The sequence below is a fragment of the Neomonachus schauinslandi genome, chromosome 12, assembly GCF_002201575.2.
Source record: "Neomonachus schauinslandi chromosome 12, ASM220157v2, whole genome shotgun sequence".
NCBI classification, from domain to species: Eukaryota; Metazoa; Chordata; class Mammalia; order Carnivora; family Phocidae; genus Neomonachus; species Neomonachus schauinslandi.
The window spans coordinates 12,993,847-13,018,935 of NC_058414.1; the positions used below are offsets into that span (position 1 = coordinate 12,993,847).

At 39.1% G+C, this 25,089-nt stretch overlaps 1 protein-coding gene across 1 annotated transcript in view; it reads right to left on the reverse strand.

Moving 5' to 3' along the window:
* SUGCT (succinyl-CoA:glutarate-CoA transferase) overlaps positions 1-25,089 on the reverse strand; it is a 630,208-nt gene that overhangs the window by 447,680 nt on the left and 157,439 nt on the right. The window lies entirely within an intron of this gene.

The window sequence follows — 25,089 nt, forward strand, 5'->3', positions numbered from 1 at the left end:
ACAGATGAATGGATAAAGAAGATGTGGTATATATATACAATGGAATATTATGCAGCCATCAAAAGGAATGAGATCTTGCCATTTGCAACAACGTGGATGGAACTGGAGGGTATTATGCTGAGCGAAATAAGTCAAACAGAGAAAGACCTGTATCAAAGGACCTAACTGATATGAGGAATTCTTAATCTCAGGAAACAAACTGAGGGTTGCTGGAGTGGGGGGTGGGGTGGGAGGGATGGGGTGACTGGGTGCTAGACACTGGGAAGGGTATGTGCTCTGGTAAGTGCTGTGAATTGTGCAAGACTGTTGAATCTCAGATCTGTACCTCTGAAACAAATAATGCAATATATGTTAAGAAAAAAAAAAAAGAAGAAGAAGGTAGCGGGAGGGGAAGAATGAAGCGGGGGAAATCGGAGGGGTAGACGAACCATGAGAGACGACGGACTCTGAAAAACAAACAGGGTTCTAGAGGGGAGGGGGGTGGGAGGATGGGTCAGCCTGGCGATGGGTATTGAGGAGGGCACATTCTGCATGGAGCACTGGGTGTTATGCACAAACAATGAATCATGGAACACTTCATCTAAAACTAATGATGTAATGTATGGTGATTAACATAACAATAAAAAATTTTTTAAAAAAAGAAAAAGAAAAAAATTCTAAACTAAACTAAAATAGTTTTGTTGTAATGCATAACATGAAATTCTGTATTCCTGGGGCGCCTGGGTGGCTCAGTCGTTAAGCGTCTGCCTTCGGCTCAGGTCATGATCCCAGGGTCCTGGGATCCAGTCCCATATCGGGCTCCCTGCTCCGCGGGAGGCCTGCTTCTCCCTCTCCCACCCCCCCTTGCTTGTGTTCCCTCTCTCACTGTGTCTCTCTCTGTCAAATAAATAAATAAAATCTTTTAAAAAAAAAAAAGAAATTCTGTATTCATTACAGTATGGATTGTTTGGCCTTCCCAAAGTTTTGTGTTTTGTTTGTTTCCATTTTTCCTTGGAGGGCAAAGAGCAAGAGCGTACACTGCTTTCTACAAAGGGTAAGAAGAATAAATAGAAGAAGGGAGGGAGTGAGGGAGGGAGGGAGGAAACGAAGGAAGGAAGGAAGGAAGGAAGGAAGGAAGGAAGGAAGGAAGGAAAGGGGAAATGGGAGGGTGGAAGGGAGGATGCATAAGCTGATACATTTTGTCTTTGAAGATCTCAAATGTAAACTCTTAGACAATCATCACTTTTCAGTAAGTGAAAATTGGCACATCTGGATCTCTGCATCTTGTGTGGTTTTATGTACCTGAAAAATGTGTGTTGCTTCTAGGAGACATATTCCTTTGAGCAGCAAAAAGAATGTAAGTAATTGATCCTCCCACCTCCCAGAGCCCTAGCCCCTCTGGAGAACTCCCTTCTCCACATCTGATCACAGTGCTGGCTGGAGGAACAGAACCTACCCTCAGAAGTCCTCATTCCATTTTCCTTAAATAAATGAGATCCTTTAGTTTCCTTCATTTCTACGTAAAAATTGTTCTGTATTTTCACCTACTTTTTCTTCACTTACTGCCGCCTCTGAGAAAGATGACTTCTATCTTCCTTGCCAAGGCTTGCTCCTAGGCTAACCCCAGTCCCATCTTCACTCACATCCTTCAGAACCCTGCTCAATCATCTGTAATCTCTTCATTCCCACTGGGTCCTTTTTTTAATGCCTCCAATTAGGCTCAGGCCTACACTAAAAATATTAACGGCAACAAAACAAAATTCCCATCAATCCTGACATGCTTCTCAAAACTATCTTGAAATTTCCTTCCTTCCCTCCATCTCTACATGATATAAAAGTTCCACCTGCCTATACTTCACAAACAGCACATTCTAATGCCCTTTGTCATCAGGATTCTTATCCCATCACTACACTGACACTATTCTTTCTTGATTCCTCTGTATTATTTGGTACTGTTAACCATCCCTTCCTCCAGGAATCTGTCTTATCTCTGGGCTCCATCTGGGTTCATCTCCAATCTCTCTGACCTATATTTCGCATGCCCCCTTTTCATGATTTTCTTCTCCTTAGTCTTCAGCATTCCTTAAGGACCTCTATGTGGTCTTTCACTACACTTGCTTCTAATGGTAGTCACTAGGCACATGTTGCTATTGCATTGAATTAAAGTAAAATTAAATTAGCCAATCCCAAAAGACCACATACTGTGATTGCATTTGTATGAAAAGTCCAAAATAGGCAAATCCATAGAGACAGAAAGTTTGGCGGCCACCCATGGCTGAGAACATTGGGAGAACTTGGGGGGTAACTACTAATGAGTACACGGTTTCTTGTGGGGGTGATGAAAATGTTCCAAAATTGTGGTAATGGCTGGACAACTCTGTGAATACACTAAAAATCACCAAATTGTACACTTTAAATGGGTGAATTGTATGATATGTGGATTATATCTCAAGAGGGATGCTATTAGGAAAAATTAAAGTAACAGTTCAGCTCCAAAGACACACTGGCTACAAGTCAAACATTCAGCAGCCACATGCGGCTAGTGGCCGCCATATCAGCACAGAGAGAGAGCACTTCCATCATTCCCATCACTGCTGTGTGATGCTGGGAGACCGAAGCTGGTAGTTTGTAGGTTTTCTTTTTATTCTCCCCACCAGGCCTAACATGATATCTGAAAAATGTTAGGCAATGAATAAGTGGTTGTAAAATGTAATGAATCTCTCAGATAACTGCTTCCATATAATAGGATTGTGGCTAAAATGGATCTCAAGCAAAATACTATAATAGGGTTTATTCTATTTACATTTTTGCTTGTTTGGTAATGAATGCTACTAAAAAGATAACATATGAACTATTTTAAATGTTTGTTTTCCCTGTTCACAGGGCAAAAGCAAAGTTAGTGTTATAAATAATGCATCAGTGTTTCGCAAACTATAGAAAGGGAATTTGCAATGGTGCTGTGAGTGAGGGGCAAAGGATTTTGAGCAGAGATGTCTCAACAACATAGTTGATAACTATGAAGGTACGTTATCTGTTTGCTTTGGTGTTTTGTTTTGTTTTGTTTTGCTTTTGCAGGGAAAATCTGAGTTGGAGAGCGGATAAGTAATGTGAAGTAACAATGTGTGTTACCAAGTATAATGTGAAAAAAGATTTTCAAAATTTTAGATTAGTGACATGATATTCAGCAAGTTTATAGTTTGGGAGATCCTCATTTCCTTTTAATTAATTAAGAAGCACTTCTTCCTTAAGCCTTAACTATACCATGAAATATATCTTTACCAATATACAATCTGCAAAATTTTGAGCACAGAGAATTAGTTAATGATCATAGAAGAATGAAGACTGAATAGTAGCTGAGCCACCAAACACAATTAAAGATCACCAAATAGATTTATAAGGATGAAGGTAAGATTGAGTTCTTTAAATACTTATTTATTCCATTACTATTGCTTCAGTGTTTATTTAATAAATAGATTTTAAGTAAAAACTTAAAACAATACTATTGGCTGAAGACTAAATATTTATGTACCCCCAAGTTTCACATGTTGAAATCCTAACCCCAGTATGATGGTATTATGAGTGTGGATATTAATAAAGGGAAACCTCACTAAAGTAGAGTCAGGAGACTAGAAGGAAAAGTCATACCACTCGGTGTGAATTACAAAAGCACTGTCAATTACAGACCCCAACAGAAGAATCAGCAACAGGAAAGAATGATCAATTATAGGCCCTACAGGAAAAGATGTACAGTTGACCCTTGAACCACACCATTGCCCCGAAACAGTTGAAAATCCACGTATAACTTTTGACTCCCCAAAAACTTAACTACTGATAGCCTACTGTTGACCATAAACCTTACCAATAACATCAATAGTCAATTTGTTAAGGAAAGAAAGCATGGTCATATTTTGTATCTTAGATGTATTATATACCCATATTCAAACAATAAAGGAAATTAGAGAAAAGAAAATGTTAAGAAAGTTATCAGGAAGAGAAAATACATTCATAGTACTGCACTGTACTTATTGAAAAATTTCCAGGTATAAGTGGACCTGTGCAGTTCAAACCTGTGTTGTTCAAAGGCCACCTATCCACCGAATCGTCTACCAGAAATCAACTGCCCCTGCAACTCAGCCAGTGAGAAACCATCATCACCCTGAACGCTTGCTTTTGTCCAATGGTCTTTCATTCAAAACAAACCCTCCCAACTTCCTCCTTCATCTCCATAAAATAACATTCCTCTCCCTTTTTGGTTGGACTTGTCTATGGTTTTGCCATAGCTTGCATGTCCTGGTTGCAGTTCTCCGTTATTCCCAAATAAACCCATTTTTGCTGGAAAAATAACTGCCAGTTTTATTTTTAAGATTAACAAGAGCAAGAGCATGGCCATCTGCGAACCATGACACCAAATCTGCCTGTGCTCTGATCTTGGACTTCCCAGCCTCGAGCACTGTGAGAAATAAATGTCTGTTGTTTAAGCCACCCAGAATATCATATTCTGTAATAGCAGCCTGAGGATTAAGAAATTGGTACTGAGAAGTGGGGTGCTGCTGTAATAAATACCCAAAAATGTGCAAGCAATTTAGAACCAGGTATTGGGTAGAAGCTGGGAGAGATCCGAGGCACATGCTAGAAAAAGTCCTACACTGCTGGGAACAGCCTGTTCTGAGCTGTTGAGAGCTCAGAGAGAAAAGAGGAGAGCTGTAAGAGAAAGTCTCAATCTTCTTAGAGAATACCTAAGGAATGCTGAACAAAATGTTTAGAAATATGGACAGGAAAGGCCATTGTGATGAGGTCTCAGATGGAAATAAGGAACATGTGTTTGGAAACTGGAGGAAAGGCAATCCCTGTTATAAAGTGGCAAAAAACTGGACTGAATCATGTTCATGCTCCAGTTTTTTGTGGAAGGTAGAACTTTGCAAGTGATGAAATTAGGTATTTAGCTGAAGATATTTCTAAGGAAAATGTTGAATGTGCAACCTGGCTCCTTCTGACTGCTTATAGTCCAATGTGAAAAAAGACATTACTTAAAGACAGAATTGTTCTGGAAAAGGGAAGCAGAAATTGAAAATCTGGAAAATTCCCGTTCTATACATATTGTAAAAAATGAGAAAGCATGGTCAGAAGAAAACACCAAGGATGTGGCCAGGTGACTGACTGATTGTCCTTCGGTAGGTAAATATGTAAATAAACATCCAGACAATGGAATACTATTCCACATTAAAAAGAAATGAGTTATTAAGACATGAAAGACCTGGAGGAAACTTAAATGCATATTACTAAATTAAAGTAGCCAAGTTCAAAAGACTACATACTGTATGATCCCAACTATATAACATTCTGAAAAAGGCAAAACTATGGATACAGCAAAAAGATCAGTGGTTGCCAGGGACTGGGAACAGGAAGAGATAAATAGGCAGAACACAGAGGAACTTTAGGGCAGTGAAAATACTCTGATGATGCCTACATGTCATTATACATTTGTCCAAACCCACAGAATGCACAACACCAAGTTGTGTGTTGTGAAATCTAATGTAAACTGCAGACTTCGGAGGATTATACTATGTCAGTGTAGGTATATCAGTTATAACAAATGTAACACTCTGGTGAGGGATGTTGATAATGGGAGGAGGCTGTGCATGTGTAGGGAAAGAGGTATATGGAAAATCTCTATACCTCCTGTTAAATTTTTTTCTGAACCTAAAACTGCTCTAAAAACTAAAATTTATGTTTTTTAAAAAAAGGACAGCAGGAATCATGTTGTGATGATAATGTTCTGTATCTTGACTATATCAATATCAATATCCTGACTGTTGATATTGCACTATAGTTTCATACAACGTGACCAATGGAGTACACTGGGTAATGGGTACACAAGATCCATCTCTATTATATCTTAAAATACATGTGGATCTACAGTTGTCTCAAAAACATTTTTAAGTTTAATTTTTTTAAGTGATGGTGTATTAGATTAGGGCCCTGACAACAGAGATGGAAAGAAATAGAGTCAAGAAATATTTAGAGCAGCATTATTTACAATAGCCTAATTATGGAAGCAGCCCAAGGGTCCATCGATTGATGAATGGATAAAGAAGATATGGTACACACACACACACACACACACACACACACACACTGGTTATTCAGCCATGAAAAAGAATCAAATCTTGTCATTTGCAATGACATGGATGGGGCTACAGAGTATCATGCTAAGTGAAATAAGTCAGTCAGAGAAATACAAATACCATATGATTTCATTCATATGTGGAATTTAAAAAACAAAACAAATGAGCAAAGGGAAAAAAAGAGAGAGAGAGAAAGGCAAACCAAGAAACAGGCTCTTAATTATAGAGAACAAACTGATGGTCACCAGAGGGGAGGTGGGTGGGGGATGGGTGAAATAGGTGATGGGGATTAAGGAGGTCACTTGTTGTGATGAGCACTAGGTGATATATGGAGTTGTTGAATCACTATATTGTACACCTGAAACTAGTATAATACTGTATGTTAATTAACTGAAATTAAATAAAAACTTTAAAAAATATATTTAGGTGGTAAAATCTGCTATAGTTGGTAATGACTTGAATGTGATGGTCAAGAGCTGAAGACTGGGGGAGAGCAAGATGTCATGCTGAGCTTTAGGTTTCTGAGGAACTTTTGAGATACTCCTGTGGAAATTCCAAATGAACAGAACTTGGAGACCAGATGCAAGTCTAAACTGTAGATAAAACTTAAGAGTTGTTCATTATAATCTATAACTGAAGCCATCCCATAGATGAAGTCATTTAGGAAGAGAGTTCAACAGTTGAATAGGAAAAAAAGGCGGGGGAGCCAAGGGATGAGTCTGAGCGTCACCCCATCTCAAGTCCAAGCAGAAGAGGAGTTAGCCACAGGAGTAAAAGGAGGACCAAAGAATGCCCACAAGGTGGTCTTTCCTTCCCTCAGCAAATGCTGTTGTGGTGTCACAATGTGGACCAAATGAACTTTGAATCAGGGACTAAATAACAGTTAGGGGAATGGGGAGAGCACATGCAAACATCTGTTTGAGAAATCTGGTTGTGGTGCTCACTTCGGCAGCACATATACTAAAATTGAAATCTGGTTGTGAAGGAGAAGAATCAGCACTAAGCACAGAGAACACAGACTGAGAACATGCAGGCTCGATGTTGGTGTGGTGGTGGGAAGCTGAGCAAGTTCCCATTGGATGCTTCTACTTTCTTTCTTTCTTTCTTTCTTTCTTTCTTTCTTTCTTTCTTTCTTTCTTTCTTTCTTTCTTTCTTTTCTTTCTTTCTTTCTCTCTCTCTCTCTTTCTTTCTTTCTTTTTTTTTTTTTAATAAAATAAGGAGTGAGGTCATCAACTGAGAGTAGGGTTGGGACATATGAAACTGGAAGCCTGAAAAGAGTGGATAAGTTCTGACACCTCATTGAAGAGAGTGGGACAGCAGAGTCACCAGATACACCCCACTGAGTGATACTCTCCATCATCTCTCAGACATAGAATAAATGGATATTTGCATTTACTGGGGTTTTGTCAGATAAAAATAACAAAAAGATACAGATGCAGGAAAATCGGAATGTTACTGGGTGATGGGCCAGACTATCTGGAGATGGAAGAAGGTGGTGAAAATGGGAGGATGTTATAGATAGGGCAAAGGAAAGGTGTCAGTGGATAAGAAATCCTGATGAAGTCAAAGAACAGTCATGATGGAAATGGTTGTACATCCAAGGTGGAAGAACAGGAGACCATGGATGGTCAGAATGTCAAATGCTTCATTCGGTACTTGTTGAAGTGAAGCAGATCCAGTGGGATGTGAGAGCCACAGTATAAGATCCATAGACTCATTGCCAAAAGGTAGGGACTCAATAAATATCATCATTATTAAATAATTACTAATATACTGCATTCTACCTAAAGTGAACTTCCTACTGTATTCTAAGCCCTTAGATCCTGACTCCTGGGCCCTCATCTACTTTGCAAACGACTCCTCTCTCTCTCTCTCTTTCTCTCTCTCTCCTCTTATTCTCTTAGTTGTCTCACTCTCCATACTGAGCAAGTGACAACATGCCATGCACACACACTGTTAGCAGGCTTTCCATCACAGGGAGAACTCTCATCAAAAGCATCTAATTGGGCTACAAACTCTCATGGCTGGGGTGTTTCTCTTATAAGGCGTTCAGGCCTCAGGAGAAAAGAAACCACTGCTTCTGCATGAAATGATGGGGGAGAGGGCAGCAGGGGCAAGTGTCTACAGTTTTAAAAGAACGAGGCCAAACCCAAGCCATTCTTCTTAGGACACCAGACTTATTATTCCCGAGAAAAGAAATGCTCCTTGCTAGGGTTGCGCTGATTCAAAGGTGACAAGTGTCACTGGTACAGGAGATCACACAGAAACTGCATGCTTTTCTTCACATTCTAGTCATGATGCACCTCCTCTCTTGGGGAAAGAGGTGTTTCTCAAACTGGGAAAAATATTGATGGGTCAAGGGATTAGCCATGCCAAGGCAACTGCACCACTTACAAGCAATATGGGAAATGTAAAGACAAGAGGGGATGGGGAGTCAGAGTTGAGCTCCTCTGGTTAGAGCAGTTTCAGGTGTAAAAAGGGACCCCACTGAGAGACTGAGGGGTGGTGATATAAGTTACAGGATTAGAGAATACTGAGCAGACGTGAAGTCAGAGAAATAAGAGGGTCAATCTAGAATTCCCATTGCTCTTGGAAGTTTCTATTGCTTCCTAGATGTTCTTCTTTCCCAGCTTCCAGACATGCTAACCTGGATGGATGATCTCTTAATTAGTGAGCTGGCTATGGATAAAGCCTCAGAAGGACCTCTAGAAGTTCTTCAGCAACTCAATATATTAGCTGGTCAAGTAGAAAATGAAAAAAATAAAATAAAACTGAGCCTTTCTGTGTCACCCTCTTAAGCTACCATATTGATGCATCAGTATTTCCTCTGGTCTAAATACAGTACACACAATGGGTAGTGCATCTACTTCAAAAACAAGAACACAAACTCCCGGGCCTCCCAGGGCTACCTAAGTTTTAACAAGATTTTCTTCCACAAAAGGTAACTGTTGCTAAATGACTTCATCCTCCACTGGAAAAAGACATTCCCTGAAGTTTAACTCACTGCCATGAGAATGTTTTCTGGAATGTCAAGCAGCTACTGACTTTGGGTCTGTGCTAGTACATGGTGACAAATATAGAGCACTATTTCCTACCACAAACAGTTCAGTTCACCTTATGGTGCCGAAGCTGGCTGAGCCAGATGGCAATGAGGCACAAACCGCTTACAACTCAAGAACAGTGTCCTCCATGGGATGGAACTGTGCAACAAGTGATTAAGTAAAGCCAGGAGTCGCCTACTATTTGGCTTTGTCTGGACATTTTTCATCATTGTGAACAAACCACTTTGAAGACCTATTTCTAAATACAAACCCTGGCCTTGAATTTTAGAATAGCCTTGAGAGACACATGATGTGCTGATTTCCTGCAACCCCAGATCCAGGCTGGGATTTTCCAATTCCACAGGAAATCTGAATGTCCAAAAATATACTTGAGGTTCTTCAAATCAATTTAATCTCATTTCAAATCAAACATATCTATGGTCTTCAATAATGCAGTTTCTGATACTGGATATGGTGACAATGGCAAGGAAGAAATTGGAAACTGTCTTAATCTTTCAATATCCTTCACAAACTGTCAATGGGTATTATTTTTCTTATAAAAGAAGTCCTTTGTCATGAAAGCCTGCTGTTATTCAAAAAGGCAGTCATCATGCATCTTGGACACAATGGAATATGGCACATGGTGTTATTTTTCCTGGAAAGTATGGGCCAGAATCTGATTTTGATGATCTTGAATTGATTTCATTATCAAGAACAATAAGCAGATTATTTGAAATAGCTTACCAAAAGCACCTACCATTTAATGGCAAGCAACAAAAATCTTGGATGAGTCCATATTGACTTTTCAGGAGCACTTCAAGGTAAAAGTTACTTGACTATGTTAAGCAATTTTTTTTTTTTTTTTTTTTTAGAGATAGTGAGCGGAGGGGGGGGGGCAGAGAGGGGGGGAAAGAGAATCTCAAGCAGGCTCCACGCCCAGCATGGAGCCCAATGTGGGGCTCAGTCTCACAACCCTGAGATCATGACCTGAGCCAAAATCAAGAGTTGGAGGCTTAACTGACTGAGCCACCCAGGCACCCGTGTTAAGCATTTTTAGAGTGCTCCTTGTCTTATCTCAAACATGTTACAGCAATCACAGTCCCATACTAGTTATGTACCATCCATGAAAATATTATTTCTGACAACAAGCCTACACTGATCTCAGACTAGTTCAAAACATTCATAGACCAGAATTTTATTCAAGATGTCACTTTCAAACAAAAAAAAAATCAAGCTAGAAAAGTATATTGACTATAGTTACAATAAGAATATTCTAATGTGGATTGTAGAGTGGCTTGCCAGTAAGGTTTTCTAAACATAGCTTAATTCCATCATATTTCAATATTTTTCAGTGACAAAACATAGGGCATCCACAGTAGGAACAGGATTAGGGCGAAGCCCTGACATTAGACCTGCCCACTAGACCTGAAGAGGCAGTGGTGTACAGGTCCAGTGACAGAATTTCAGCCCAGAGTATGAAAAGTCTGAATAAGCATGGTTCAGGAAAGCAGTTGGTAAGATAAAGTATGGGGGTACAGGTAAGGGACAGGGTGAGAAATTCTGACAGAATAATTCTGGAAAGTCCTACAGTAGGCAGTTGGCCAATGAGATGTACAGACAGAGGCTACAGGGTTCCAGTGATGGGAAGGAGGCTCAGAGACTTTCCTCCAAATTCCCCCAGGAGAAATTGTGAAAACAAAGCAAAAGGTAGAGGGACAGGAACCAGGCAGTTAACTAGGTGAGGAGCTCAGAGATGGAGAAAAAGCAGAAAATTTAAAGGTGAAGATTATGTTTAAGGGGAGCTGGAGAATATAGGTCCTATAGTCAGAACAATGCGGGACTTAGTCCCCCTAATTAAGGACTTCTCCTTCTTTCCATGGTCAAAATTTAGCCCATGCACAATGTCCCTTTTCAGAGGCCATTTAGTTGGCTGAAAGATGTCTTTCCTTATCTCCCTAATACTCATAGCCAAGGGTTTCTTAACCCATTATGATGTTTGGAGGCAAGGAAGTTGCTATCCTATAGGATGTGAGGAGAAATCTCCTAGGATCTCACATTGGGCAAGGATCCATTCATACTGCCACTACTCCAGCCACCAATTCCATCATCATCACCCCAATTCAGTATCCATGGCAAAGGTTGTTATGTAACTCTGGTAGTCCATCTTGAAGCATATAGGATCATCCTTAGTGTTCTTTCCAGCAAACCCTCCAGATAGCTACTCCCAAGTAATTGGACATGAACTGGAATTGAAATTTATTTTCCACCCAATATAAAATGGGTTCCTGTACAGAGGCTTGGAATCAAACTCTACAGATTCTCAAAACATCTTTGGGCTTGGCCTAAAGATGATGGGAAGCTACTCGGTTTACACAGTGGAGAATAAGCACTTTAGAAAGGTCCTGCTAACTCACAGGAAGAGGTAAAATGTAGTCCTCATGGGATAACCAAGTATCTAAAACAAGTCAACTCAAGGGTCAGAAAAAGGGCACGGGAAAGCTCTGTCTTAAATATTTGTAGGCATTTCTAATTAAGGAAAGTGATAGAAAAGGTGGTAGGCTACAAATTCAGACTTTTCTGAGATTGCCATATTCAAGGGTCTGGACCAGTCCCTTAAAGGACTTACTCCTTTTCTGGGTGATCAGGACCTGAGAGCCTGACCCAGGCAATCTAACGTGTATGTGAGATTAAGGTAGACACCAGGATGATGAATTGCCACTGTAGAGTGAGAAAGAACCATATTAGAAGCCAGAATCTTTGAAGACTAAATGTTCAATAAACTATTTCCCTGGGAAACTAATAATAGAAAGGCAAAATTGTCAAAATTGAGCATGGATGAATTACTTCTTGTCTCAAGTCTTCATTCATCTGGATACTGAGTCAAGCCTGAGTCTGTCGATGGAAAGGTCAGTAGAGTCTTCCGTGTGTGGCTCCAAGAAACGGGGAAATGAGCCTTCTCGTTCAACAGGATAAGTCAGGCTGAATTAATAGAGAACAGAGATCTCAAAATGTCCCTCAACCATTTATATTTCATGAAATACGCACACAAGAAGAAACAAGATGCACTCTGAATATTATTCTGCACATTCCTGTTCCAATCACTGGTGACCCAAAAAAGTTGGACTCACATGGGCACATACACCATGACTGAGGTCATGGGAGTGTTATTGCAAGGTTCTTTTGCATCAAAATTTAGACCAACTGGGAGGCTGTCCCTTCCAAAGTAACTTAACAGCACAGCATTCTTACAAACAACCTGAACAGAATTTTCAATAAGTCCTTCCAGTTGGGGCGCCTGGGTGGCTCAGTTGTTAAGCATCTGCCTTCGGCTCAGGTCATGGTCCCAGGGTCCTGGGATCGAGCCCCGCATCGGGCTCCCTGCGCTGCGGGAAGCCTGCTTCTCCCTCTCCCACTCCCCCTGCTTGTGTTCCTGCTCTCTCTGTCTCTGTCAAATAAATAAATAAATAAATCTTAAAAAAAAAAAAAAGTCCTTCCAGTAGGTCAGAAGGTGCAGAAAGCAATAATTCCTTTCTGGTCTCCATAAGCACTTAAAGAGAAGATATTTGGTACTTCCATGCATCCCTGCCAACATTAACAGGTCATATTAGCTAAAAAGTCAAAGGCAGCAGGAGATTCTGTTTTATTTTAGAATTTGTCTATTTTCTTTGTTTTGTGGGTTTTTTTTTTTTTTTTTTTTAATTTTTTAGAGCTTTAAGCTTTGCTTTAATTATAAGCTTCAGTGCAGGACATCTTTTTTTTTTTTAGATTTTATTTATGTTAGAGAGAGAGAGAGAGATACTTTAAGTTCCACTGTCTGAGCACATTTCAGTTACACAATACAGTGTTATCAGCTATAGTCACCATGTTATACATTAGATCCTCAGACCTTATTTATCTTATTGCTAAAAGTTTGTATCCTATTACCAACCTCTTTCTAGTTTCCCCACTCCCCAGCTCCTGCCAACTTGTGGGGGTTTTTAAAGATTTTATTTATTTATTTGACAGAGAGAGACACAGCGAGAGCAGGAACATAAGCAGGGGGAGTGGGAGAGGGAGAAGCAGGCTTCTCGCTGAGCAGGGAGCCCGATGCGGGGCTCGATCCCAGGACCCTGGGATCACGACCTGAGCCGCGCTTAATGACTGAGCCACCCAGGTGCCCCCAGAGTTTATCTATTTGAATAACTGTTATATTTTAGTTCCTGTGGGATTCACGTTCTGTAAATGAAGGTGGAAACTTATTCTGCATAAGAATTTTTATGCATAATAACAGAATGTGCTGAAATAATTTACCATTCCCTGTGTCTTCAAACACTACAATCCTTCATCTCAATTGCATTAAATATGTTTAATTTTCACTTCATCCCAAACTCCGCTTGAAGAAGCAGTTCCATACTTCATGTAGCTGACCATTCCTCATCCCTGGTTAACTAGAATAGTGTGGATACCATTCCCAAGCCAGCTAATAGATTCACTGGACAGGAATCAATTACATCAACTTGAGAATTTAAAAGGTCATGTGGAGGTAGGGCTGAGATGGCCATATTAGGCTTAAATAAGTAAGTAAGAAAGCCTCAGAAAGACCACAACTGAGACAAAAGACGAGACTACACACAAAAGAAACAGATACGGACCAAGCAACTGCTCCCTGTCTGATGGTATCCTGATTCTCATGAAACTACACTATGCTTTTGGTTCTGCAAAATCTCTAGAGCCTTACAATAACCTCCCCCTTATCTATCTCATTTCTATAATTCAGAATTAGTTTGACTGCATTTCTGTTGTTAGAACCAAAAAAGACAATCATAGATTTCCTAAACTGTGCTGTAAGGTGGAAATTTAGGATCAATATATGACTGGAGTTCTCTTGCATAGTAGAGTTTTGGGGAGCAGCAAACAAGAAGGCTGGGTCTACATCTTATGGGCTCAATGTCTATTTGCCTAGCACAGGACCTGATACATAGGAAGGAGGTCCTTATACTTATTTGAAACTTTTTTTTTACTAGAGATTTTTAACTGGTATTTCCCAAACTAACTCCACAAAACACTATTCCATAAAGTGTTAATGACAATCTTCTCTCTATTTTTCTCTCTCAGCACCATACACACACACAAACTTTTTCATTTCTTCACTCAAATATGTTTGAAAAACATGGGGCATTTGAAAAGGGGCAGGGAACTCATCAGATCTATACAGAAGCAAAGACCCTACTGTCATTCAGAAGAATCTACAGAGTGTGATTTTTTGTTTTCTTTAGGGTAAGTTTCACAGATTAACTGATTTACTTAAAGTCTGATTTAATATTATCCCCTAACGCATAAACTATGCTGGCAATTTTATACAAGTCCTTAAATAAAGGCTTTGGCTAAATGCCAAAAGAAAAATGCTATAACGTATTTTACCTTAATCCATATTTTCCACCTAATTAGCTCAGTTTTTTTTTTAATATGACAGCTAATTATTTAGATAGGGCAGGTTTTTTTAAATGACCTTGAAATCTTGTAAATCAGGTGTTCTGAGCAGAGAGTGACGTTCGCAAAGACCAAATAGTTTAAATTCTTCAGGAACCTCTCTAAATGTTACAAAATTAAAATTCAGGTGACCACACCTATCGTGGTAAGCCCTGAGTTATATATAGAATAGTTGAATCATTATGTTTTACACCTGAAACTAATACAACATTCTATGTTAATTATACCTCACTAAAATAAATAATAAAATAAAATTTAGTTTTTAATTATCTACACTCTGTACAATAGACTATTTTGCTTATCAGATAGTAATCCCTCTATGCTTCCATTTTCCTACTATTCACTCCTTCCTTCCATCCCTGGGATTGCGCTCATCCCAGAACACCAGCAAAACTACTCTCAAATGACATCCTAATCACAATATTTTTTCTCAAAGTCCTCACCTTTCTTTATCTCCTTGTCCCCAAACCTCCCATTTTATCATAGGGAGAAATGACACAATCATACTTCCTGCAGACTCCAACTCCTCCTACTCTGTGGGATTTCCTAAGCTTTTCTCCTCAGCTGACCTCTCTTCCTCCTCCTTATCCTTCGGCTCTGTGACCTCACTCAGTCACAGAGATTCAACCATATTGGTTGAATTGATTACCATATTGGTAATCAAAACTCAACTACTTAATTACCATCTAAACCAGGACAGGAACAAGTTGGGAAACTGCAACAAGGAAACACCCTCATAAAGCTGGGACACATAAAGAGCTATTCCACCAGTAAAGTTGTAAATGAGAAAGTTCCATTCATAAGAAAAGGGGAGAGAAAAAGAGAAAAAGAAAAAAAGACTCCCCGGAATAATCCTAATCATGGCTTTTCCTTAAAAAGGTTCAAATTTATCGGTAATGGCATGGATTGCAAAAGGCAAAAAATTAACAAAAAATGGGTCCCTGCCTTTGGGTACTATGCAAGAAGCAAATACAAATCCTACTTAGAAGGAAACCCTCAACCCAAATTGAAGGGGATTTTCACTGAGGTAGTCCAGTTGTATTTGAGCCTATAATCCAATATTATACAGTATACACAGAAATAAGCTACCATGAGCCAGAGTTGGAAGGAACAATGAAAAGCAGAATAGAATCACAAGATCTTCAAAAAACAGTATTTCTAGAAATATAATATAAAATAAGCATGGTTAAGATTTTTTTAATGTGGTATAGATTCAAACAAATGAGGAAAGTATAAGCTATTCTTAAGAAAGGTACATTTTTGAAAGAACAAAATATCATTTGTAAAAGGAAAATTGAAATTTAAAACTCAGTAGACATATTAAAAAGCTGAAATAAGAATTCTTGCTTGAAATAGAGATTGGGAAAAATAAGCTAGATAGAATTAAGCAGAAAGAAGAAATCAGAAATCAAAAATTTTAAAGTGATACTAAGAGACAAGGAGGTTAAAATGAAAATATCCAATTACAGTTATAGATGGAGAGAACATAGAGAATGGGGGAAACATAGTATATAAAAGATGATGCTTGATAAATATCCAGAATTAGTTAATTCTATAAACTCAATGAATCCCAAGTAGGACATACAAAAAGAAATGGACAACTAGATAAACCATAGTAATACCAAAGAATACCAAAGCCAAAGTAGGCATGTTAAAATCATCCAAATAGAAAGGGCAGAATACCTGTAAAAGCATGTCATTTATACCAACAGCAGAAACCTCAATAGCAATTATAAAAGTCTGATGAGAAAACTGAGATATAACTCTAAACAAGACTTTTATACCTAACTAAAATATTCTTAAAGTATGATCTTGAAATAAACTCGTGTCCAGACTAGCAAAATCTGAGAGTTTATCATCAACAGATCCTCAGTGAAGTGGTTTCTAAAAAATATGCTTTAGGAAGAAATTGAATCTGGAAGGAATGAGATACAAAAAGGAATGTGAGAAAAAAACACAAAATATATGAGTTAATCTAAAATACTAATATGAAAAAGAAGAAGGGGAATTGGAAGAAGAGGAGGAGGAGGAATCGTCACAGCAGCGGTGGTGGCAGTGGTGGCATAATGGCAGCAAAGGAAATGAGTCACTAAGATCGCCCTTAAAGAGAGAACCTGATATGAGGTGACATCAGCAAAATGGCAGAATAGGAAGCCCCAGGCCCTTTCCCCCGTGAAACACTGATGTAATAACAAAACATAGATTAATTTCCTTTGTGAGAAATTCAGAAAATGGTTAAAAGCCTGGTTCACCCCAAGTGAGTATGAAACGAACCACATCAAAGTCAGTAGGAAAATCTGTGGCACTCATTTGCCATATTCTCTCCCCACCCCAGCTCAGGGAGGCATTATTGAGCAAAAACTCCCCAGCTGCGGACTTTTCCTTGGGGAAGGAAAGAAAAAAACAAAAGGTATGGCCAATATGCAGACTTTCAGGCAGCCCTTTGCTGCCTGAGGAACTGGATTTGTCTTGCCTGAATCTAAGTGCTAACAAGAAAAGATGTTAGGTTGTGGGCCGCTGAGAACAAAGGTGAGGGTGAGGACTAGCACACACTCTCTCACCATAGTTCCTCCCCCGGTTCACTGTAGAAAAAGTGAAAGAAAACTCCCAAGACCTGGCTTCTCCTTGGGGAGGGAAAGAGTTGGAGAATGTGTATAATTTTCCGTATTTTCAGGGGGTTGCCAAGGGACAAGTTTCTGTTGTGCAGGTCTCAGAACACTTACAAGGACACAGCATACTCTAGATGCCGTAGGATTGCCAACTGAAAAAGAGCCTTGGGTGGCATGCTACAATTTCAGAGGAACCACAGTATAACAGACCCAGTGTTGTACAGTGAAGTGGCTTCTCACTCAAAGGCAGGGAGAGAGGAATGGAGTTTGCATTCAATATTCTAGCACCTCAGGGGCTGATCAAGGGACTAGTTTCTGTCTCTCCAGTCTCAGAGCATTGATCTGACACAACATACACTAGATATCTGGGGCTGGGGCCGAGGGGCGGGGGGCAAGGGGGATGCCGAGGGGAGATGGAATGAGGATAAAATGTTGCTGGGAATTTGTGTCACTTCCACAGAATCTGCAGTAATGCAGACAGACACCAGAGGGAGCAAAAGATAATGAGTTCCTGAAAAACAAAACTGGCAAATCTCTCTAATTGTAAATTTACACAAACCAGTCCAGATAATATGCATCCACCAAAAAGATTTGAAGAACCCCTAGAATATCTAGCCACGATAATTGGTAACAGTCTTTCCCTGTACAAAGCCACCCCATAGAAACTGGAAAGGTGGCCATGTTTTTTCAAGTACATGAATCCCAACACTAAGTTAGTTACAAGGTACACGAAAAAACAGGGACATATTGATCCAATCAAAGAAACAAAATTAATCTACAGAAACTGATCCTAAAGAAATGGGTATGTTTGAGTTACTTGATAAAGAATTCTAAATGGCCATCATAAAGATGCTCAATGAGCTCAGGGAAATTATGCATGAACAAAATGAGACTACATCAAAAACAAAGAAAATATTAAAAAGAACCAAACTATTCCATTGTATATATGGACCACATTTTCTTTATCCATTCATCTGTTGAATGGCATCTCAGTTCCTCCCACAGTGTGGCTATCATGAACATTGCTGCTATGAACATTGGGGTGCATATGTCCCTTCTTTTCACTACATCTGTATCTTTGGGGTAAATACCCAGGAGTGCAACTGCTAGGGTAGCTCTATTTTTAACTTTTTGAGGAACCTCCATACTGTTTTCCAAAGTGGCTGTACCAACTTGCATTCCCACCCTTGGAGCTAAATACAATAACTGAACTGAAAAACAAAGAGTTTGTTGGTCACTAAACTGAACAACAGCAGACTTGATCAGATTGAAGAAAGAATCAGTGAACTCAAAGATAGGTCATTTTAAATTATTCATTCAGAAGAAAAAAAGAAAAAATGATGAAGAAAGCATAAGGAGCTTATGAGACACAATCATACAGACCAATATACAATTATAAGTATCCCAAGAAGGAGAATAGAGAGAGGATCAGAAGGGTTATTGGAAAAAATGGCTAAAACTTCCCAAATCTGGGGGAAGAAATGGATATCCAAATTCAAGAAGCCACTCCTCCCCAGAAATCCAACTAGAATAAACCTAAAGCAGTCAACACCAAGGGGCACCTGGGTGGCTCGGTCAGTTAAATGTCTGCCTTCAGCTCAGGTCATGATCCCAGGGTCTTGGGATCGAGCCCCACATCAGGCTCCCTGATCAGTGGGGAGTCTGCTTCTCCCTCTTCCCTCCACCTCTCTGTGTGCTCTCTCTCTCTCTCTCTCCCTCAAGTAAATAAATGAATCTTTAAAAAAAAAAAAAGAAGAAGAAGAAGTCTCGGGGCACCTGGGTGGCTCAGTTGTTGGGCATCTGCCTTCAGCTCGGGTTGTGGTCCCGGGGTCCTGGGATCGAGCCGTGCGTTGGGCTCCCTGCTCCGCAGGAGGCCTGCTTCTCCCTCTCCCACTCCCCCTGCTTGTGTTCCCTCTCTCACTGTGTCTCTCTTTTTCAAATAAATAAAATCTTTAAAAAAAAAAGTCCACATTATAATCAAAATGTCAAAAGTCAAAAACAAAAAGAGAATGTTGAAAGCAGGAAAAAAGAAAAAGGCAACTCATCACACACAAAGAGGCTCCCATAAGACTATGAGCAAGATTTCTTAACAGAAATCTTACAGGCCAGAAGAGATGGGATGATATATTCAAAATGCTGAAATAAAAGAACTGACTACCAAGAATAGGATTTCCAGCAAAACTGTCCTTCAAGGGTGCCTGGGTGGCTCAGTTGGTTAAGCGACTGCCTTCGGCTCAGGTCATGATCCTGGAGTCCCAGGATTGAGTCCCACATTGGGCTCCCTGCTCGGTGGGGAGTCTGCTTCTCCCTCTGAGCCCACCTTCCTCTCATGCTCTCTTTCTCTCTCATTCTCTCTCTCTCAGATAAATAAATAAAATCTTTAAAAAAAAAAAAAAACTGTCCTTCAAAATAAAAGGCAAATATTTTCCCAGATAAACATAAGCTAAGGAAGTTCATCACCACTAGATCTGTGTTATAGGAAATGAAAAAAGGAGTTGCAACTGTACCAGAGAAATATAAAGGGTCATAAGAGACTACAATGAACAATTATATACCAACAAATTGGAAAACCTAGGGCGCCTGGGTGGCTCAGTTGGTTAAGCAAATGCCTTCGGCTCAGGTCATGATCCTGGAGTCCAGGGATCAAGTCCCGCATCAGGCTCCCTGCTCAGCAGGGGGTCTGCTTCTCCCTCTGACCCTCTTCCCTCTCGTGCTCTCTGTCTCTCATTCTCTCTCTCTCAAATAAATAAATAAAATCTTTTAAAAAAAAATTGGAAAACCTAAAAGAAATGGATAAATTACTAGAAATATACAATCTTCCAAGACTGAATCATGAAGAAACAGAAAATCTGAACAGACCCATAATGAGTAAAGAGATTGAATCAGTAATTAAAACCTCCCAACAAACAAAAGTCCAGGATAAGATGGCTTCACTGATAAATTCTACCAAACACATAAAGAATACCAACATAATTAGCCATATAATTAATAGCAATCCTTCTCTAACTCTTCAAAAAACTGAATAAGGGGAACACTTACAAACTCATTTTAACAAGGCCAGTTTGGCCCTGATGCCAAAACCAGACAAAGACACCAAACAAAAAAAAGAAAATTACAGGTCAATATCCTTGAGAAAAATAGATGCAAAAATCTTCAACAAACCAAATTCAACAATGCATTAAAAAAGGTCATACACCAAGATCAAGTGGGATTTATTTCAGGGATGCAAGGATGTTTCAACATCCACAAATCAATCAACATTGATAAGTCACATTAACAAAATGAAAGATTAAAAAAAATCAGCTCAATATATACAGAAAAAAAAAATTTGACAAAATTCAACATGTATTTATGATTAAAAAAATATCTCAACAAAGTATCTATAGAGGAAATGTACCTCAATTTAATACAGACCATATATGACAAACCCCAGTTAATATCATAATCAATGGTGAGGGGTGCCTGTGTGGCTCAGTCGTTAAGCGTCTGCCTTTGGCTCAGGTCATGATCCCAGGGTCCTGGGATTGAGCCCCGCATCAGGCTTCCTGCTCAGTGGGAAGCCTGCTTCTCCCTCTCCCACTCCCCCTGCTTGTGTTCCCTCTCTCACTGTCTCTCTCTCTGTCAAATAAATAAATAAAATCTTTTCAAAAAAATCATACTCAACGGTGAGAAGCAGAAAGTCTTCCTCTAAGATCAGGAACAAGACAAGGATGCCCACACTCTTCTCACTTTTATTCAACATAGTATTGAAAGTCATAGCCAGAAAAATTGGGCAAGAAAAAGAAATAGAAGACATCGAAAATGGAAAGGAAGAATTAAAACTGTCACTAGTTACAAATTACATGATACTATATGTAAAAAATCTTACAGACATCATCAAAAAACTATTACAGCTAATAAATGAATTCAGTAAAGTTGCCAGATACAAATTTAATATACAAAAATCTGTATTTCTATACACTACTAATGAACTATCAGAAATAGAAATCAAGAAAAAATGCCATTTATAATTGCATTAAATAGAATAAAATATCTAGGAATACATTTAATCAAGGAGGCAAAAGACCTGTACTCTGAAAGCTAGAAGGCACTGATGGAAGAAAATGAAGAACACAAATAAGTGGAAAGATATTCTGTGCTCCTGGATTGGAAGAATTAATATGTTAAAATGTCCATACTGCCCAAAGGAATATACAGATTCAATGCAATCCCTATAAAATCTAATGGCATTTTCCACAGAACCAAAAAAATTAATCCTAAAATTTATATGAAACCATAACTCCAAATAGCCAAAGAAATCTTGAGAAAGAAGAACAAAGCTGGAGGCATCAAGCCCCTGGTTTCAAACTATACTGCAAAGCAATAGTAATCAAAACAGTATGGTATTGGCATAAAAACAGACATATAAATCAATGTAACAGAATAAAGAGACCAGAAATAAACCCAACCATATATTGTCAATGTATGAAAAAGGAGGCAAGAATATACCATGGGGAAAGGACAGTCTCTTCAATAAATGATGATGGAAAAACTGGATAGCTACATGCAAAAGAATGAAACTGGACCACTTTCTTACACCACATATAAGAATTAACTCAAAATGGATTAAAGGCTTCAACATAAGACCAGAAACCATAAAACTCCCAGAAGAAAACATGCAGTAAGTTCCTTGACATCCATCTTAGTACTGGTTTTTTGGATCTCACTCCAAAGGTGAGGGCAACAAAAGCAAAAACAAACTAAACTGAGTAACTAAAAGGCCTCTGCACAGTGAATGAAATCATCAACAAAACAAAAAGATAATCTACTGAATGAGAGAAGACATTTGCAAATCATATATCTGATAAGGAACAAATATCCCAAATATATAAAGAACTCATACTACTCAAAGCATAAAAACAAACAATCCAATTAAAAAATGGGAAGAAGACATGAATAGACATCTTTCCAAAGAAGACCTACAATGGCCAACAGACACATTAAAAGATGCTCAGGGTGCCTGGGTGGCTCAGCTAGTTAAGTGTCTGACTCTTGATTTCAGCTCAGGTCTTGATCTCAGTAGGCTCAGGGCATGGAGCCTACTAGATAGATAGATAGATAGATAGACAGACAGACAGATAGTACTCAACATCACCAATCATGAGGGAAATGCCAATCAAATCCACTATAAGATATCACCTCACACCTGTCAGAATGGCTAGTATCAAAGAGAAGAAATAACAAGTGCTGGCAAAGATGTGGAGAAAAGGGAATTCTCATGTACCTTTGGTTGGAGCGTAAATTGGTGCAGCCACTATGGAAAACAGTATGGAGTTTCCTCAAAAAAATTAAAACTAGAACTACCATATGATCCAGAAATTCCACTTTTGGGCATTTATCTGAAGAAAATAAAAACACTAATTCAAAAAGATCCATGTAACCTTATGTTCATTGTGGCATTATTTACAATAGCCAAGATACAAAAGCAACCCTAAGTGTCCATGGATAGATGAATGGTTAAAGAAGATGTGGTACACATACACACACGAATATTACTTAGCCATAAAAAAGAATACATTCTTTTTTATCTTGCCATTTGCAACAACAGGGATGGACCTTGAGGATATTATGCTAAATGAAATAAGTCAGAGAAAGACAAACACCACTTGATTTTACTTATAAGTAGAATCTGAACAAACAAAACAAAACCCAAACTCATAGATACAGAGAATAGAGTGGTGGTTGCCAGAGGGGATGGGGATTCTGGGAGGCAGGTGGGAAGGGGGTTGAACTGGGTGAAGAGGATCAAGAGGTTCAAACTGCTACTTATAAAACAAGTAAGTCATGAGGATGTAATGTATATGGCGAATACAGTCAATAACATTGTATTAACTTTGTATGACAGATGGTAAGGAGACTCAGTGTGCTGGTCAGTTTGCAATGTATACAAATGTCAAATCACTACACTATACTCATGAAACTAATATAAAATTGTCAATCATACTTCAATTTTTAAAAAGACAAAAAATTAAAATGCCAATAGCAAGTCCTTCCCTATCAGTAATTACTTTAAGCATAAATAGATTAAGCCCTTCCAATCAAAGACATACAGTAGCTGAATGAATAATAAAACAAGATCCAATTATACAGTATGTACAAGAGACTCCCATTAGATTTAGGTCCACACATGGGCTGAAAGTGAAAGGATGTAAAAGACATTCCATGCCAATAGTAACCAAAAGTGAACGGTGGTGGATATAACATGTCTTCCTACTTCCATATCTTCTACTCATATCTTAGCACCCACTATGTCCATAAACATTCACTGATCATAAACCCAGATATTCTCCAGTGATCTAAAACTTCAAGAGCCCGAGATCCAATTCCAGAATTCTCGCAAGGTGGTTGTCTTGCATGTGCAGTAACACTTTCAGTGATTCGGAAGTCAGTACCAGCCGAGGTCACCAAGTCCTTAAACAAGTATTTCTGACCACTAACAGAGGTAACTTTATTTTTTAACCCAAAATCAGTCTTTTTGTGGCTTTCTCTTCCTTCAGGTTGTTTTTAATTGTAGAATAAGTCTAGTATCACTTTACATGAAAGCCTTTTAAATATCTACAGGATCAGAATGGGCAAGGGTGGGGGCCAGGGGTTTCGATTTCTATAAAACATTCCTGGTATTGCTTTAAGCACTCTAAACCTCAAGATTCGCCTTTCTAATTTACTCCTCTTAATGTTTTGCTCCAGAATTGATCGCAAGACCCAACTATCCTGGCTTTAATTATATAATCCTGGTTCTAAGGTTTTGATTATTTTCTTTTATCCCTCTAAATCATAAGCTCTTTGAAGTAAGAGATGATTTCTTATTTATCAGTACCCTTGCCCCTGCACTTAGCATAATTCCTTGTACAATAATAAAGAATCATAGGTTGACAGACTATTTTAATTGCCTCCTCGTCACCCCATTAGAGATGGAGGGGTCCCCTGCACTAGGATTAAAGGGATGGTCAAGCACTCGATACCTAAAACTGGGCACCTAAGAACAACAGTTTATTTATTAGGCACTTGTACCCACAGCCTAGGGGAGGAGGGCACTGCATACCACACAGGGTCACACAGGGGGTGCGCTCACATGGGGGTTGCGCTCAGGGTCACACGGGGGATGCACAACAGAGTGAATAACCAGGAGCTGGGGGAAGCAGGCTTTGCAGGGTCAAGAGGGAAGAGCGCCCTCTAGTTCTCACAGAACCATGTGATTGGCTTGTTTGGATAATTCCACGAGCTGGCAGAAAACCAAGACATGCTACTCAGGAATCAGCAGGAGCTGTGCCTGGTCTGTTTGATAAGGAGAGTTGATCAGCTAGAGGACTTTATCCATGGGAGCAGAGTCGGGAGAGGAACTTGCAATTAGGCCAGTCCAGGCTCTCCTGGCTCCAGATGTCAAGGCAACACATCACAGTAATATTAGGTCTGATACCATATAGGGCTTTTTTTTTTTTTACTTTAATTTCAGCATTTTAAAGATGTCATCACATTGTCTCCTGGCTTCTACAGATTCTGTTTAAAAATCAGCCATTATTCTTTATGTTGCTCCTTCATACATAATCTGTCTTTTTTCCCCTACTCTGGGCTTCATCTAATCAATGAAGATTCATTAGATTCTGATGTCTTGAAGTTTTCAGTTGCCTGAGATTCCTGAATCAGGGGGTTGATATCTTTCATCAGTTTAGGAAAATTCCCAGCCATAATTTCCCCAAACATTGCTTAATCCACTTCTCTATCCCTTCCTTCTGGGATTAAAATTACACATATGTCTGAGTGTTTGCACGTGATCTATCTATACCTTATACTTTTTTCTGCTTATATTCTTTTCTTCTTATTATTCTT